The sequence below is a fragment of the Molothrus ater genome, chromosome 8 (genome assembly GCF_012460135.2).
Source record: "Molothrus ater isolate BHLD 08-10-18 breed brown headed cowbird chromosome 8, BPBGC_Mater_1.1, whole genome shotgun sequence".
Lineage (NCBI taxonomy): Eukaryota > Metazoa > Chordata > Aves > Passeriformes > Icteridae > Molothrus > Molothrus ater.
This window is the reverse complement of record NC_050485.2, coordinates 27125056-27142632: the sequence shown is the minus strand read 5'-3', so window position 1 is coordinate 27142632 and position 17577 is coordinate 27125056. Positions and strand designations below refer to the sequence as shown.

General features: G+C 42.7%; 1 protein-coding gene across 4 annotated transcripts in view; it reads right to left on the bottom strand.

Moving 5' to 3' along the window:
- Nucleotides 1–11839: 11839 nt before the first annotated feature.
- Nucleotides 11840–17577, bottom strand: part of VTI1A (vesicle transport through interaction with t-SNAREs 1A) — a 267159-nt gene continuing 261421 nt past the window's right edge. For all 4 annotated transcript variants that reach the window (XM_036385470.2, XM_036385471.2, XM_036385468.2 and 1 more), the window contains one exon: nucleotides 11840–17577. This exon is cut by the window's right edge and continues 5670 nt beyond it. The gene's annotated coding sequence lies outside the window, so the exon portion shown is untranslated.

The window sequence follows — 17577 nt, the reverse complement described above, 5'->3', positions numbered from 1 at the left end:
TGCAGTGCCAGAATATAACCCAGGATGTAACTGCAATGCACAGTGTCCTCCTAAAGAAAAAATACTCAAGAGATATATGTGTTAAGGACTCTGTAAAATGAGGGAACTAGCTATTACGAGAATTTACTTATTCAGTACATCAACAAAAGTGGATATTATTCCTTCAGTTGAAAGTCAAAATAAATCAACTCATCCAAATAGTACTGGTGGGAAAGGAGGAGGTTAGGAGAAAAAAAGAGTTTTTACTAAAGCTTGAGGTTTTTTGCTGAAACACTGGGGAATTTGGACCAAGTAAATACAGCCTCTATTTTCAAAGGGGCCTTTAATTTAAGACATCCAGCTTTATGGTGTCCAGCTGCAGAAAGGGGCAGGCTGGCTACCGAGTGTCAGTCTGAGTTGTTGGGATGTGCAGGTGGCACTGGGGAATCAATGTCAGGCCTTCTAGGAAACACAACATCAGTGGAAAGTGCTGACCTCCGGTGCTCCACGCCGTATCCTTCTGCGAGGATTCCGAATGGCAGAGCCGCGTGTAATTATACTGCTGCTTGTAAAGCACAGGGATTGAATGTGCTACATCAGCACTCGCTGCTTTTATTACTGAGGGGGAAGAAAGTCTTGCAAGGAAAGGAGTGAATGAAATTCTGAGTGCTGTGCTCCTCTGGTTAACTTCTGGGAATCTAATTATTTGAGGAGATATGCACTTAGGAACCATCCTGTGTGGGTGTAAAAAAATTGCTAAAGAACACTTTGTCTTCCCTCCTCTATACCTTACCCTCAGAAAAAGAAGGCAGGTAAGGGTACATTTAACATTCACAGTCTTTTGTACTACTAAGTGAAATCAGAACAAAATATGGTAATTAATCCATTGTGCATTCAAGGATTCAGGTTTGAGCAGCAGATGGGAAAAGTTGTGGATCATAACCCCATGCAATATTTGACAGAATATCAGTCAAATATAGTTCACACATCTTCATGTTTCTGTCAGTCCCTCTCATCTAAAGTTAATTTAAAGTGACAAGAACTACATTAGCACTTTTCAAAGGGTAATGCAAACTTTAGAATATTCACCTCAAATCAATACCCATCCAGACTCCTAAATGGTCAAACTGGCAAGTTCCTGAAGGTGATTCCATTTTGCTTTTTATGCTAAATTTTCCATCAGTTTCTGGGATTTATGCATTAACCTTTAAAACAACTATTTCAGAAATATGGCAGAGAAGGTGGCACCTGTTTATTCTGCATGATACTGTCATGCACACATGTACAAAAGAGTCAAGGCAAAGTGACTCTTTTGACAGACAATCACCCTAAAACTACTCAGAATGAAAATTACTGTGAAAATTTTGAACTTCTTATCAGATACAGAAAATCTAGTTGTGCAAAGTAATAGTTTGGATCTTAGCCTGTGGGTTATTTTTGAACAACTCCTTATGCAAGTGATGTACTTTGATGCCCTGCTTGCGAGTGGGGCACCTACTTTCATTTCACCACTGCAATAAAAGAGAGTCCAAAGCAGAGACCTCACACAGGCTCCCATGGAAATTTTCATCTGGTGGCCCCGGTGCTCACAGCAAAGTTCAGATTTCCTGAAAAGTGTATTATTTGATAGAAACAGTAATTTCTCCCTTTTTTTTTCCAACCAAAACAGCCTTTGTGAGCACATGCACATCTGCAAATGTACGCTTGCGTATTTTTGTGACTGACTTGGGTGTGGGAGTACAGCGAAGTCCAAATCCTCTGATCTAATACTATTGCTGTGCTCGTTGCTTGTGCTTCTGCTCCTTGTGTTCACATTACCAAATAAGAGATCACACCCTGCAAGGCTCCACAGAGCTCATCTCCAGGGAAGGCAAAAGCACTTCTTGGCATTCGGACTGCACACAATCCCAGTGTCATCCCCCTTCCCCCCCGGCCTTGTTACAAATGATTTAAGGCAGGCTGTGAATGAGAAACATAAGGTAAACACAATTTGGCCTTTATTGCCTTCCATCCCAAGCATAACTTGGCCTTGCCTCTGGAGAGGTGCCCAGCTCAGCCCTTCTGGAGACACAGTCACTGGCTGGGATGTGTGTGTGTCTTCTGGAGAAGGTACAAAAGAGAAAGGATCACATTGGTGAAAGGACTCCAGCTTCTGGAGTTTGCTGGGGCTAAGTCACATGTGGTATGGAACGAGGCACAAAACCCACCAGCAGCCAGTGGGGTGGGGAAAGGTGGGGAGAAAATCCAGTCCCTTCTCAAATTCTCCAACTTTCTTTTCCATAGAGCAAACCCTAAGATAATCCTTTCCCTGGCAAAACCGACTCCACCTCACTTCATATCCCTTGCAAGGGTTGTGCTCCAAAAGGGGTGATGAGGCAGAACAGCAGGCCAGCCCAGGCTGTGCATCATCTGCATGGGGTACTTAGATATTGCAAGATGGATAAATGGATCAAACTTTAATGTGTGCCTGGCTCATTTATGTGGCTGCATGAAAATACAGCAGGAAAAATTGCTAAAAGGGTCCCCAAAGAAAATTGTTAAAATAGATCGGACACACTTTTCTTCGTGATTTCAAACTTGGGATAACTTTGTCAAGCTGTAGCAAGAACTTCAGCTGCTTCAGGTAGGTGTGAGTGATAACTGGCTAAGATGCTCAGCTTGCAGGACTTAGTTTACTTGTTCCAGGTGGTATAAATCCCTACTAAAAGCCCTCTGCAGCCAGCATCTTCCCACAGGACTGAACTGCATCCTCTTGGTATCTCAGCCTAGAAAAATCATGAAAATGCTTCACTGTGGGGACTTTCTCTGTGCAGCAATTCAACCACTAGAATAAATAAAACATTTTCCTCTACTTCTTGACAAAAAGACTTGACTGGGAAAAAGGTTCTTTTCTTTCATAGCCCTGACCTATGAGTATTTTTAGGTTCACATGAGGGGATTAAGTGCCAGCTGGTTCCACCCAGTGTAACCAGGGAACCTTGTTTTTTTGTGTGTCTACTCATATACACGGAGGTGACACTACGCAGTTTTTTTCAGCATAGCCTTATGTTTATGAAAATATCTATATTTAAAATAAAATAAATACTGAAATCCACAAAGGCAGAACCTGACATGTGCCCCACCCATCTGCCTGTCTTCCTGTACCTCCTTACTCTCCATAAACCCAAAATGGGTTCTGCTAAACAGAGGAAGAAATTAACTACTGGAATCAGGCCACACCTCTTCTTCATGGTTGGACTCAATGATCTTTTCCAACCTAAATGATTCCATGATTCTGTGATTCATAGACCACTTGCCTATAACACAAAGTGGCACCAGCTGCCAGATGCCCAGGACAGAGAAGCTCCAAGGCACAGGAACCTTGAGCTTCTTTTGCCCATGGTAGGGTTTCCAGATGAAGCACAGACATATAAACCAGGCTTACCCTCTTAGTTTTTACCCAGATGTGCTCTGGCAAAGACTGCTTGCTCCTCTGGGCTGGCCAAGGGCTGTCAGTCTTTGGAAAAACTGTTGTGTGCTGCAGTGGCTCCCCAGGAGACTGGGAGGATGGCCAGGAATAAAAGGAATTCCTGCAGGAATCCAGGAGACAGACTACACCTGAAACCTCAGGAAAAAATCCCTGGTGCTGCTGCCAAAGTTACACATGGCAAGCAAAAGACAGACTATTCAGTGTTGGGGTTCATGGGAAGCTTCTCTTCTGCCTCCTTCTTCTGCACCCACTCTTTGTGCAGACCTCCATGATACCATTTGGTCACTGAAGCCAACACTAGCAATCAGACATTGGGAGTTATAAATATGTTGTCATCCTCCTCATCTCTCTTCTATAGGAAAGAATTCAGTGAGAGACATGTTAGAAATGAGGAGCACATCCCAATTTGGGGGTTAAACACTGCTTTTCCTTGCATTCAGGAATTTGTGCTGTTTTTCTTTTCAATTCTTGATGTCAGAACTATAGTGATCTGTAAAGCAAGAGCAAAAATTATTCTTCTTTTCCCTTCTGTAGGGGAATTATTTGTATTTTCTACAAGACACTGCCTCCTTTTGAGGTATGGACTGAAAACAGTTATAAAAAATGCTAGGGAAAACTGTGCTAGCATTTTTTCTGCTGTCATCTCTTTGCTAAGAAACACAAAATCAGTGAAAATCTATGTGTTCTCCCTGCCCTACATTGTCTATGCAATTTCTGAAACTTTTAATGCCTGCTATGAGAACCACATTGCAGGAGGAAGGCACATCACCCTGGGAAGACTGGTATTGCCAGCAGGGCTGGCAGCAGAGCCACAGAGCCATCCGAGTAGGTCACCCCCTGGAGCGAGAGCCATGAGCTCCTCCAGCCTCCGGGGCTGCCCAGGAATGGAGCTGGCACACTCCCTCTTCTCAAGCAGACCACGGCAGCAATTAATTGCATAGTAATGCAAAGATGCAATTAGAGCCTGGCCAAGCACAACCTACCCCCTCTTGGGGCCTCCAAATTTGGAACATTTTCATTCAGCAGCTCACCCAGACATGCGGGTGAGAGTTGATCTCAGAAGAGTATCTGACACCCTTGTCAGCACCACCCTGCTCCCATCCTCTTCCTCAGTGGGTGAGTTGGGTGCTGATGCTCTGAGCAGGCGCTTGGATATCTTCCCACTTTGTTTTGCCAATGTGCTTGCTCTGGGTTGTTTTCCTGACAACCCAGCAATTCTGATCTTTCTTCCAGGAGGCCTTTTAGTCAGTGTAACTCCCTGAGTTTATTCTTCAACATGCTGTACTTCAATTATGCCACTTATAAAGAGTGCAAACTACTACATATAATTTGTTTGTTTGTTCTGCCTGTGCTTTCTCCTTGGTTTTGTCCTCAATCAGTGAACTACCCATAGCAGGGCAGTTGTCTGTGGTTGTTTGGAAATAAGCCGAGCGCATAAAGTCTTATGATTCTGGGTCCATCCTCTCCCCTTCCCCCCACCTCACCACAAATGGACTCTATTACTAATCATAACTCACAGCCAACATCTCTTTGGTTTTAGAGAGGAAGAGATTTTCAGCCTCGGGCAAAAGACATCCAGTCTGATCATGAGAGATGCTGAAAGCTACGGGGGTTGCTGGCTCATAGTATCACTGAGGATGTAGTCCTTGGGGAACAGCTTCCCTGCTCATCTAAGTTTTCTTTCATCCAAAATTCAGGCCTGCCCTGTCCCAGTTAGCTGAGTAAAATCTTTACAAGAAAAGAATGGATTTGGGTGGTTTATTTTTGGGTGTTGAGCACAGTGGAGGGACCTGCTTTGCAGAGATGGCTGAGCAACTTGCTTTCTGAAAAAGAAATCTCCTTACACATCCCAAGCAGAGCACCCTGAAGTGCAGGAATCTGAGTTGTCAGGGCACTTTTGAAAATGGCCATAAAACTGCTCAGAATTAAAAATACTGTGAAAATTTTGAAGTTCTCATCAGATACAGAATTGGGTTTCACCTTCTATGGTACAAAACTCCATTTATTGTCGTATCTTGTAGCATTTTTTAAAAGAAAGACAATAAACATTAGAAAGCAAAGTTTTACTTTGGCTGAGACAGAGGTCTGCTACCTGTACTCTGCTACTCTGACCACTGCTTCCCTTTAAAGCCAGTGGAGGAAGCTCTGCTAGCACACCCAATCCATGTGTTTGTGTACTGTTTGCACCTATATTTATATTCTTTTAATTACTTTGTATCCCATACAGATTTAAAAACTTCTCTTTTAGTAACAAAGCTTTCCAGCTCACTTTTGTCTTTCTTTTAAAAATAAACAACTTAAAAGAAGGCAAGATCAGAGGATTAAGTAAATTAATGAGAAAAATACTTAAAAGGCTTTCAAAGTATCCTTCTTGCAACACTGGTATGTAGATTTCTTAAATAAGTAATCATGAGTTCGCAACTCAAATTAGCACCACCATACACATTAGGGAGGTCTGGCTCAGGAGCTACAAAATTTGAACTCACCTCCATGAAAGAGACAAACCACATTTGGTTTCATTTCGCTTTTTCCTTTCACTGCACTTTCCCCTCGGTGGCTGGTGATGGCATTTCAACGTGGCAGGCGTGCTCTGGGTTATTCAGAGCGGGAAGTTGTGCATCTTTATGCACGAGGTGTAGAGAGCGCAGGCCGACACTGCGCTCAGCTGCGGAAAGGTGGGAAGAGCTGGGTCTCCGCAGCAGCTGGCAGGTGCCCGCACACTGCTCTGCAGGCACTCAGGGATGGGGAGACGGGGAGGGGAGGCTCCAGCTAGAAAGAGACAGAAAACACAGATAGACACAACTGAGGCCAAGCTTTGAAAGACGAACTGTAAAGGGTACAGACGGATATCTTAGCCAGGAGGCACGGAAAAGTATGAAAGGAAGAAGCAATTAGGAGTATTTGTCATAAGAAGCATTAGGGAAGAGAACAACTTTGACAACTTAACCTGTGTCATGTAGGCAACTTCCAGCTTGCTGTCACTGAGGCTGAGGGGCAAGAGCCGCCATTTTACAAAACCCCCAACTTTTTCCAGTTGAGTCAAGGGCCTGTTTAAGTTACTGGAGAGTACAGAACCCCTACACCCTACAGTGCAGCACCTCCTCTCCTTCATGTTTACTTTGAGAGAAAGTTGAGTGAAAATAATTCCGGTTCTTACCTCGAGGAGGAGAGACTGAACACAAAGCACCCAGTGAGCACTGCCCTCCACACGCCACAGCCACAGGGAAGCAGTGGGACCAAGGAGTCTGCATTGCAATCTGACCTCAGACACAGATAGATATAAATACAAATATAAATATTGTTCTCTTCTAAACAGATATGTCAAACTCTAAGGCTGGATGAGAGGTAAGAGTATGCAATATTTTTTCCCCTGATTAGCAAAGGAACCTATGCTTCTCATCAGTGGCATCCAGAGCTCCTCCACTTCCCCCTGCAGATTAACCCTGTCCTCCTTGGCAGGACACTGGCAGAGCATGTCCCCAGCCTAATTTTGGGAATCTTGCCCATGTATCCTTGCTGCCTTGAGAAGACACCTCAGCTCACTCACCTTCCAGCTGCATTTGCCGGGATAAGGACTAAAGTTGTGTGGGACAAGTCTGGGCCTGGGTGATGAGGCCCATTGTCCCCTTTGTGTCCATTAGCAGAGTTATGCAGGCTCCCAGCATCTCCCCTGATTTTGGCTGTGTGAATCCTGGTGTCCTGAAAAATCAGTGCAAAAATACCTAATTCCTCAGGCTGGTATCTTAAAGAAGCTTGGAGTAACATCCCTGTTTGGGCCAGTGGAAATACCTGAGGCCACAGGAGATGGCCGCATCTCCCAAATCCCTCAGGACAAGGAGGCCCAACAACTGGAGAAAACAATTTTAACAAAACATTTAATAGCATTTAGAAATTTAATTATCTAAGGTTTGTTAGAAGGGTTTAGTCTTGGTTAAAAAAAAATTCCCAAAAATACTGTTGAAAAGGTGTAAAATAAGATGAATAGTGAAGTAAGTGTGTGTGTGTGGGGTATGTGTGTATAAGCATGCTAGAGAATTCTTTTATCTCATTGAAAGACATTTGATACTTATTAAAAGATTATTGCTTTAAGGCATATTTTGATTTTCTGCCTAAGACTGTGGAGAGTCTTGCTACTGAGATAATAACAAAGAAACCTTAAACATGAAAAAAAATACCCACATGAAAGATAATATGTTCCTTATTAGGAGTGGTATCATTTTCGGTGGGATTGCTTCTCTCCAAATATAACAGAAGTTTAAAAGTAAAAGCTCATTTCCAGTAAAAAGAGACACCACACAGTAGTTTTGAACTTTTTTTTTGTATTCAAAACTGCTGGTGTGTGATACTTCATTAAGCAATTATCATGACTATTTACTTCAAAAATTTATTTACAGTTTCAAGATCTGTGCTAAGGAGAATACAATCAACTATGTTGTGTGTATCAAGACAGAGAGTTAGACAAATCTATTAGACATGCCCCAACAATGCTTTCAAAAGTACACTTTTTTCTGCTCTTAGATGAAAGCATTTTGGGGAGTCTAAAAGCAATCATGTGCAATTTTAGAATGATTGAAACCTTTCAGAAACTTGACTATGTATTTGATGTATTTTTTACATATATATTTTTTTAAAAATGTGTGTTTTTACTTTGGTATTTCTAGTCTCTCTTTACAGCACCTTTCTGCCCTCAGACTCTGCAGAAAGCTGGAGAGTTGAGCCCAGGGTGGTGGAAGAATATTTCAGTCAATGAGAGGACACAGCTGCAAATATAATCTCCTTGTAGCTGCAAACTGTTCATTTAGACGAGTAATTTAATTTTTATTGAAGCTAATTAAAGTCCATTTGGATTGATCTAGGTGCAGAAGATGACAACCTTCTTCACAGGAAAGAAAAAAACAATCATGGTACATAAAGCTAAATAAACAGCATGGAAGCAAAAGACCATCCCAAATTTACAGACTCTTCCTAGTTTACAATCTACTGAAGTTTAAATACCACATTAATAACCTCCTGAGCAGGGAGGCACTTGAAATACATGCCTGATTAGGGAAATGGCACATAAAACCCATTTTTCTATGAAGACGTGCAAATATTTTATTTACTCAGGAGCATTTACAAATTAAGATTTAGACAGATATTTTCTGTGTTTTGACCTACACTTATTTCAACAACATCCATCACAAGAATAACTGTGCTGCCTGCATGAACATGAACTCATTTGTATGAACATTGAGGAGCACATTATGTGGAGCACATTTTGAAGAAGAAAAAGACATAAACAAATAAATATGTGATTTTTTTTTTTTCTCACAGAACAGAAAGGTTAAGGGATCACTGACTGAGGCAAGAAATGCTTTGGCATTAGAGAAAAACTGTAGATCAAGAGAATATTATTTTTAACAGCAAAATAAAATCTCTTTTACATTCAGTACATCCTTTGTTTCATTCAGGACAGTAGGCATTAGAAAAGGGACACAGCCCCAGGAATGTAGCAACCCAAACCCCATTAAACATGCATGGGGAAGATTTCCAGCCTGCTGTGCAGGGAGTTACATGCCCAGGCTCTGTTAACAACAGTAATTGTGCATATAATTTCCTGTGCGTTGCTCTGAAAATTCACCCTACAGTCTTTAGCTCCATGTCAAGTAACTCAGCAGCCATTTATTATAGTCTGAGGGTGGAAACCAAAACTTTGAAACTGCAGAATGGCAACGGTCCCCTTTGCTCCCCTCCCATTCCCTCACTTTTTCCAGAATTCATCAATGAAGGGAAGGTCCAAGGACCAGGTCCTCAGACAAAGCAGGAGTGCATCCCTGAAGGATGCAGCAAATCCTGCGTGGTGATGGCTCCCTGTCCCTGGTCTGGGCTCTGCTGGCCTCCTGATGGTCCCTATGGGGGTCGGCAGATGTCTGATTGTGTGCAGACCTCTTTGGATCTGGGTTTCACCTCTGGAAGCCTTGCAGAGGCCTGGGTGTGGATGGCCCAAGGAGAAAAGGCACAGCTGCAGTGTGGTGTAGAGTTAATACCCACAGGAGACCAGAAAGTGGAAGAGGTGGCAGCTGCCACATGGCAGGAACAAATAAACTCACCTAAAGTGACAGACTGAAGGTGCTTCAATAGTGGGTTTGAATTGGGCTATTAAAACACAAGTGGCTGACCCCAGAGAAGGGGCTGGTGTGAGGTCCTCAATTTCTGGATAGGGGAATTGCTAAGAAAAGTTACCAGGACAGAAGGTACAATTGAAGCTCTGAGAGGAAAAGTTTGCAGTGGGAAACCCAGCTGACAGTGCCCTGATGCCAGACATTACTGTGAGACATGCCAAGCACCCATAGCTGCCCTGAAAGCTCAGAGTTTTATGGGATCAGACCAAAGAACAACTGAAATAAAAACCTTCTCTCATGGAAAAGCAGTGAAATGCCAAGCTGCCTTCCCTGGCAGAGAAGGAATTAAAAGTTTGGCTCTATCTGCTCGCAGAAGAGTGAAAGCAGAAAGTAAAATGGAAGCTACATCTGAGGACACTGCAGAATCAGGGCAAGCCATGAAGGTAATTTGCTGTAGACCACTGGGCTCCAGAAGATCTTACAGTGAATTATGTTGAATAAGATCACCCCCTGTCTGGTCTTCTGCACTTAGATACTAATTAAAAAAGTATACAAACTTATCATCCAAAGAAATATGTACATAAGCATCCAAACCAGCATCCTACTGTGAAACAAGAATCCCACCTTCTCCACCACACTCCTCACCAAACTATCCCCTCTGCCCTCAGCACCAGGAGGAAAGGACAAGAGGAAAAAGCAGAACAAAACCAAGATGTTCTTGGCACAGTGTGCCCACAAGGTTAGGCAGTGATGCACTAATGAATAAGGTTCTCCAGGGAACAATCTCACATCAGTAGGTGGAAGGGCTAATCTAATAGTTTTCTTCCATATCTAAATTCTATAAAGGTGTAACTTGCAGCAGGGAGCATGTGATCACTCTTTGAATAAGCAGTGGGAGGGGAAAGGATATGTTTAATGGCCAGAATTAGTTTCCTTACACAGGTTTCCTGAGCCATTGTGCGGAATATGCAGCCTAAGAGTAGTGTGAGACTTTTTTTTTTTGATTTTGAAATGGGTACACATCAAATACACCCATCCCCCAGACACAAGAAAATTCTCGCCACATGCTTCTGTCCTCCAGACTTACACAGCATTTTATTGTATGGAACACATCAAAAGGGTTTGGTTCCCTTGTAAAAGTTTTACAGGAAAATCATTGAAGAGCAGTGTAACTTTTCCTTTTTTTTTTTTTTAAATTCAAAACTAGAACCAATATTCTGGATTCCCACACTTTGGTGTGGACTCAGAGAAAGCTGTGCTTTTCTGTATTGTAGAGCAGAAATACAGACCCTGTATAATTAGAATTGCAGTCATGGCCTGTGGGATCTAGTGATTTGGACATATTTTATTTAACCAGCTTAGTAAAAGGTAATATTCAGCAGCTGTGATCTATAGCAGAATTACAATTTTCAGGGTCAAGGAGGGATTTTGATATTAGGAGGTTGGGCAGAATTGCTGTAAAATCTCATGAGCTGTCGTTAAAAATAAATGAGAAAATAGGTTATCCAAGAGTCATTGTAAGGGAAAAATCAATAGGCAGTGTCTATTCACTTGGGCTGTCAAAATCCTTGAAATTTGAACAAAAGTTTCACGTTTAGTGTGCTGTAGGTTTTGAAATGTAAGTGGTGAATGCTCTGTGGGTACAAATTCATTGTGCTGTGCATTCAAACAAGGAGAAACCCTTCTGAAGTTCTGGAGTTCTCTATTAAGACAGTACAGTTCCTTCGTCACCGAGTCAGACATGTAAAACAGTTGCCAGCAAAACTTCAGAAGCAATTTTAGCTAACTGGTGCCAAACTCTCTCTTGGAAATAGTGCATTTCTTTCTCTCACCTTGCTCCTCTGGGGTTCCCTCCCACATGTGGCTCCCAGAGGATGCAGGGAGGGGCTGCAGCCCCGGAGCCCGGGCGACTCCGCGCGAGCGCACGCGCCTGGTGCGGAACCATGGCCGGCGGAGTTTGGGAGTGAGGATTATTGATAATTCGCAGCAGCACACATAATTGATATGGAAAGGCAGTATCATCCTCATTCAGAAACAATTAACTTCCCCCTCCAACACAGCAGTTCAAAGAAGACTCAGCCTTTTAAATATGAATGAGCAGAATTTCAAAATATGCAACTATTAGCTATTACAATGTACACATGGAGTAGGATTTTTTTTTTTTTTAATATTCTTGTGGCTACCGAATTTTAGTGTGACGTGGATGCAGATCTCCAGGAGCCCAAATCGTGCATGGATTCCAATTACTTAGAAGTGGGAAGGGGAAAAGAGAGAGAGCTTCACACTGCTCTTGGATTTTATTATTTTATTTGAGCCACAGCCTGATACAACCCAAAAGTCCAGTTAATTCCTGGTTCAAGACAGACAACTGAGACTTTACAGAACATACAAGAATTAGTAGAAAACACTCATTCCTAATGGACATCCAAAAGGAAAAGCTCTCCCAAAAGCTCAACAACGCTGAGGAATTCAACAGACTCTTCTGCAGCAGCCCGATGAAGATTTGTACATTGTTAATTTGATTGCAGAAGGTGCATGTTAAATAGAAAAGAACTGAGTTTGTCACTGTCATCTGAATCCATTCAGTCAGTGCAACAAAGGTATATTTAACTAAAATATGAAACAGACTTGCTAACATCGCATTATTTTCTCAGGCTTACAAAGTTAAAAAAAAAAATTAAACTGAATATAAATGACTTTGAGCATTTTTTATGACACCCACAGCCTAAGTGATCCAGATAATGTAATCTAACCATCATTAGAAACCATGAAATTACAATTCCTCTGGGATGGATATTTATCTCTCTGTTACATACAGAAAGGCGATTAATTAGTATCTCTTTCAGTGTTTAACATTACTGTGTACGGAGGCTGATTAAAATCTAACTATAGAACAGCTATGATAGCTAACACGTAATCTGGGGAAAGTTTAGCTGGGGCACGAAGAAGCACCTTAAAAAGAAGACTTAAAAAATGCACTCTTAGAAGTACGTAGCTTCAAAGCCAAAACACAGACTTCCTTCTAATTTCTATTACACACAGCAATCATGACAATTACTGAGATTTCCAAAACCTCAATATTCAAAACAACTAAACCCAAGTCAAATATTTTTGCAAAGTGGTACAATTCACAGAATACCCTTTTTTTTTTGAGAAAAGCGTACAAAACACAGTCAGGAAGGGAAATACATAGTCTTGAATGTCTTATTCTGAAATTTAAATGGGAGGGTTTGCCAGGGTGTGTCTGTGTATGTCCTGTATGGACAGCACAGCGTGCACACACTGTGTGGGCTAAATTAATATTTCTGGTGTAATTTCACTGGCTTGTGTGGAATGCACCAAAGATGTGTCAATGTGTGTGTGCAGACAGTTTCCTCCAGGATCTCATGGGGGAAAAGAGGACATGGATAATTTCACTTTGGAAGGAATAAACAGAAGCAACTTTAGCAGGTTTGCTTCCCAGAGCATTCCTTTTGTGAATAAAAATACTGGAGGAATTTCATGCAAGGGTGACTGAAAAATCCCAATTCACTAGTTGTTATTTTGAAAATAATTTCTTACTTTGGTGTCACTGTATCTAGATATGGGAACTAAGAGGTTTGGTCTGGTTGAGAAGAGGGAAGAAGCTTTAGAAGCAAATGTGAACAGCTCAGCAAAAACTCCAGGGTAACCCTGGTTATATTTAATTTTTTGAAACTACCAGCTGAGACCACAAGTCAGTATTGGACATCGATTGTATTTTAGTGACGACACACAGAAAGAAAGTGGAAGTACCTTTAAAATATAGTGTAAAGAAAGGACATTTTACTACCCCCACGGCCCCCCAGTTCAGATCCCTAAGAACTGAGCCACTGATTCCTAATCCTCTCCATTGCATCCAGTATTGTGTAGATGCTGCTCTCTTCTGGCTGCCTACACAAATTTTAATATGTAAAATGTTAATAAAAAGTAAAATAAAAGGCTGTCAACAATCAAAGATGGCTTCAAAGTGCTGAGGGCAATGGAGGCACCTCTGAGGCCTTGCTGAGGAGAGGTGACCTATAACCAGTCACCTCATAGTTCTGATCCTACACCACGCGGGCCACGACCTCCTTCAAAATTTCCCTCCTCTCTTCCTGAAGACCTCATTCAGGATGACCCACCTTCATATTTGGAGGCAAGGGGAAGGCACACACTTATTTTTCAGGAGAAAATTATGATGGAGATGTGTAGCACTGTCTACTGTGGGCAAGCCATGCAGGGCAAGGGGTACAGCTGTGATGCCATGGGGTGTGTGTGTTTGGTCATGTCACACCTCATGGCAACCTGAATATCAACAGCTCAGTTTTGTATTCTTACAAAAAACAAGGGCAACTGAAACCTAGTGAAAAGGTTTAAAAAAAAAAAAAAGGAAAAACATAAAAAAATTCTAAACTCTCAAGTGACCCTTGCATCAGGACAAGGAGCATCAGGACAAGGATCTTCAAGCCTATACAGCACAACCAAGCTACCAAACCAAGTGTATCAGGGGTCACACCACCCCTCCAGAGAGAGCAGAGGAGGAAAAAGATTCCTTTGAATAGGCTGGAAGTAGGAAATAAAGAGGTCACCATTACATCCCATTGCTCCACTGTGGGACACAACAAGGTAGAACATTACTGGAGTCCAAGCTGACCCCAAGATGGTTAACTTCTTTCTTCCCTCTAGTTCCACACAATAGACATATCCCTGTCAGGCACCTCTGACCACCCCCTCTGTAGATTTCCTCAAGCACATCTTCTGGCTCAGTCCTGTGATGGAGGAGGTGCCACACCCTGCTCCATCCATCTCATGTGCCCATGTGGTAAAATCACATAACCATTGTCTGCCTGAGAAAGAAAGAGCTGCTCTGAGGGCAGGTGACACCTGTGGGTAGTTTGAGTTCAGATTGTCCAACAGCACCCAAGTCACCAGTCCCAGCTGCAGGACAGCTCAGGCACTGTGTGAAATCCAAAACACCTCATCCTAGAGGCAGAGGAAATAACCAACACTGATCTAACCCCACACGAGTTCATTGTCCTCCTTAAGGCTCTTAAAAGATCAAATCAATCTTTAACCCAAGTGATATCTGGCTATGTCCTACATCTCTGGAACCCTGCTGACCACGCAGCCGGGACACATGGCCAGGGCTGAAGCCTTATGAAGGTGAGAAATGCTGTCCCTGTGACAGACCAGCTGCTTGTGGTGGCTGGTGATGTGCACTCTGTGCCATGTGTTTGTGTGGCACTGGTTTGCTCCTGCGGCGAGAGGGAAAGGAAGTGCAGTCCTCACAGCATCCGCGGGACTCGCAGGGATATCTGTTACAATTCATTAAGTACTGCTCTAAGAAGTTACAATAATAACATTTCAACACAGTTTCCAGAGGGAATCTCAGAAACTACAGGAAAAGCTGACAAGTTTCAATCCATTTATCAAAGCACTCCAAGACAGATGAAACAGCAGAGCTGCTTAGTGAGGAATGTCTCTCTTTCTGGGTGTCCAGAGCATTTCAGTAAATAAAAAGCTCTTTAAAAATAAGTCAATACAATGGAATCCCTTTTGCCTTTTGCCAGCGCTTGTATTACACTTGCACCCAAATGACCCTCCTACCTATAATACTGCAGCATTTACATACACATCAAATGGGTGCTTTTCACTTACATAATACATTTAATCCAGGGATTACAGAGCACATTATATATTAAACATTACACCACCTCGTGAGGTAGGTTAGCATTAATGAAATTGTGGTGGGTAAACTGAGGCACAGGCTAGCTTTATTACTTGCCTGTGGTCCAGAGGCAATCAGCGGAAAAGTCATTAAGATGCTGCTCAAACAGCAGAGACACATATGCACCTACTTGAATGGGTAAAATAGACTGATCCACGTGTTCTAACGCAACTTCAGCTGCTCATCTGGAGACACTCAGGTCTTGATTTTCTGAGGGCAGGAGAACAAAAGGCAAATAGGAAACGTCAAAAAGAACAGAAAGCAAATGTTTGCTGTTAGAAATATATTTTTTTGTATGCCAAACTGTTTACACAAAGCAAGAGACATCCAAGACTGAAGGACACTTCAGATGCTGATCTCTAATAATTTGATTTTCTGAGTAAAGATTTTTCTAGACCTGCAACAGGGGTTTTGTTAGGTTTTTGTTCAATAATGTTGGTTTATATTTAGCTTTCATATAGCAGAGAAAAAAAAATCTTTGGTTAAGGTCTTTGAGCCAAGCATCTAGGATGAAATTTTCAAAAGCACTCAACAGTGGCTTTTGAAAATAGAATTAGGCTAGTTGCTAAGACAAGCTTTGAAAGCCACCCCCTACCTCCTTTAGCATTTTAACTGAGAGCTGATTTCCTCAGTGATGTTCCCTGTTTTAGTCTCCCCATCTCATGGCCTTCCCCAGTATTGCTGAGGCAAGTTGGATTTAACACCAGGAAAGCAGGCAGGAGACAGGAAAGGAGGGAGCCTGTGGTCATGACCTCCCCAGCAGGTCTGCTGCCCCAGAGTGTTGTAGCTGGACACAGGGATGCTCCCTGGGTGGCTCCCACTTTCCAGCCAGCCTTTGTTCTCTTTGTGGGAGCCCTGGCTAATAGAGGTGTACACCCTTCGCCTGATGGGTAGGTGAGGCTATAATTACCTCAGTAATAAGGTCTGATTCTTCCCTGCTCTGCACCTCCTCAGCTGGCCAGGAATACTTGTCTAAAGTGGGTGCAAATGCTACCAGATCAGAAAGATGACATTTTACATCAATGGAAATGACCAGGTGTAAGGAACAAAGGCTTACAATAACAATGCTCTCAACTCTGTTGTCCTTTAATTAAGTAGTTCCTCCAGCAATGACACTAATGAGGCCTTGTTTCCTCAGGGTTGGATTCTCTAGTATCTAAATGGGATGTGAGCTTTTCCTGGGGAGAGAGGCATTTATAATTTCTTCCTCCTAGGTAGTGTCCAATTTGGGTGGATGTCACGCTGCAGCCTCTCTTGGTGAGGATGCCAGTGAGGACATCTTTCCTCTTGGCTGCTGATTTCCTGAAACCGAAAGAAATTTTTGAGAGCTCTGCTCTCCTATTACATTTGGCTGAGTTTGGTCAAAGGCTCCAACTTGGCAGGAGATAGGAAGACAAATTCATCAAATGAGACAGAGCAAAGACATAAGCCTGTTTCTTCTAGGAAGAGAAGATTAAATATTATTTTTTATTTAAAAGCAAGTTTTCTAGTGGTGTGGTAAACTCACAGGGTATTTTTTTGCTTCCTTGGAAGGCATGCCTGGCTGCAACTCCTGCAAGCAGTGTCAACAAAAGGAGTATGTACAGACAAATACATGCAGGCAGGACACGCAGCTCAGGCAACAAGCAGTGTTACTTAGCTGGCTACAGAAGAGAGCTGGAAAGTTCATTAAATCACAGAAGCAGCAGTCATGTTCACTGGGGACAGTGCTGACCGGACAAGGTCATGGGTCTGAATGGAGAAAGCAACTGAACAAAGAAGCAGCAGTAGAAGGTTTTCTTTGGGTTTGGTCCAGGAGAGCAGTCACAACATGGCAGCCAGCAGGATGCATGCACCATAACGCTGGCAATGCAGGCTTGGCAGCCTGCTCCAGAACTCTCTGGCCACAGGACAGCAGGGACAGCCCCTTTTCTGTACAGAGTTTAATGGCTCAGAACCACTTAAGGCCCTTGAAAATGTGTAAAACTTCCACTTTCCAACACTGCTTTCTGGCAGGACAGACATCCAGGGAATGCCTTCACTTTGCATGCTCCTGAACAACCCATCAGTGAACAAGCACCAGCCTTGTGAGAAAACTGACACTGCCTTGCAGAGTCCACATCCTTCATTGGTTATGCCACCATCACCTGGTATCTCTTCTTGTGATAACGCCAAAAAAACAAGGGAACACCCAGGCTGCACTGCCATAACTCCAGGATAAATCTGCAGCCGTCCCTCAAAACACCACAGTGCCTGGGTGGTGGAGAGATACCAGCTATGGGTGACACAACTCCTCACACTTAGCCTACCTCACAGAATAA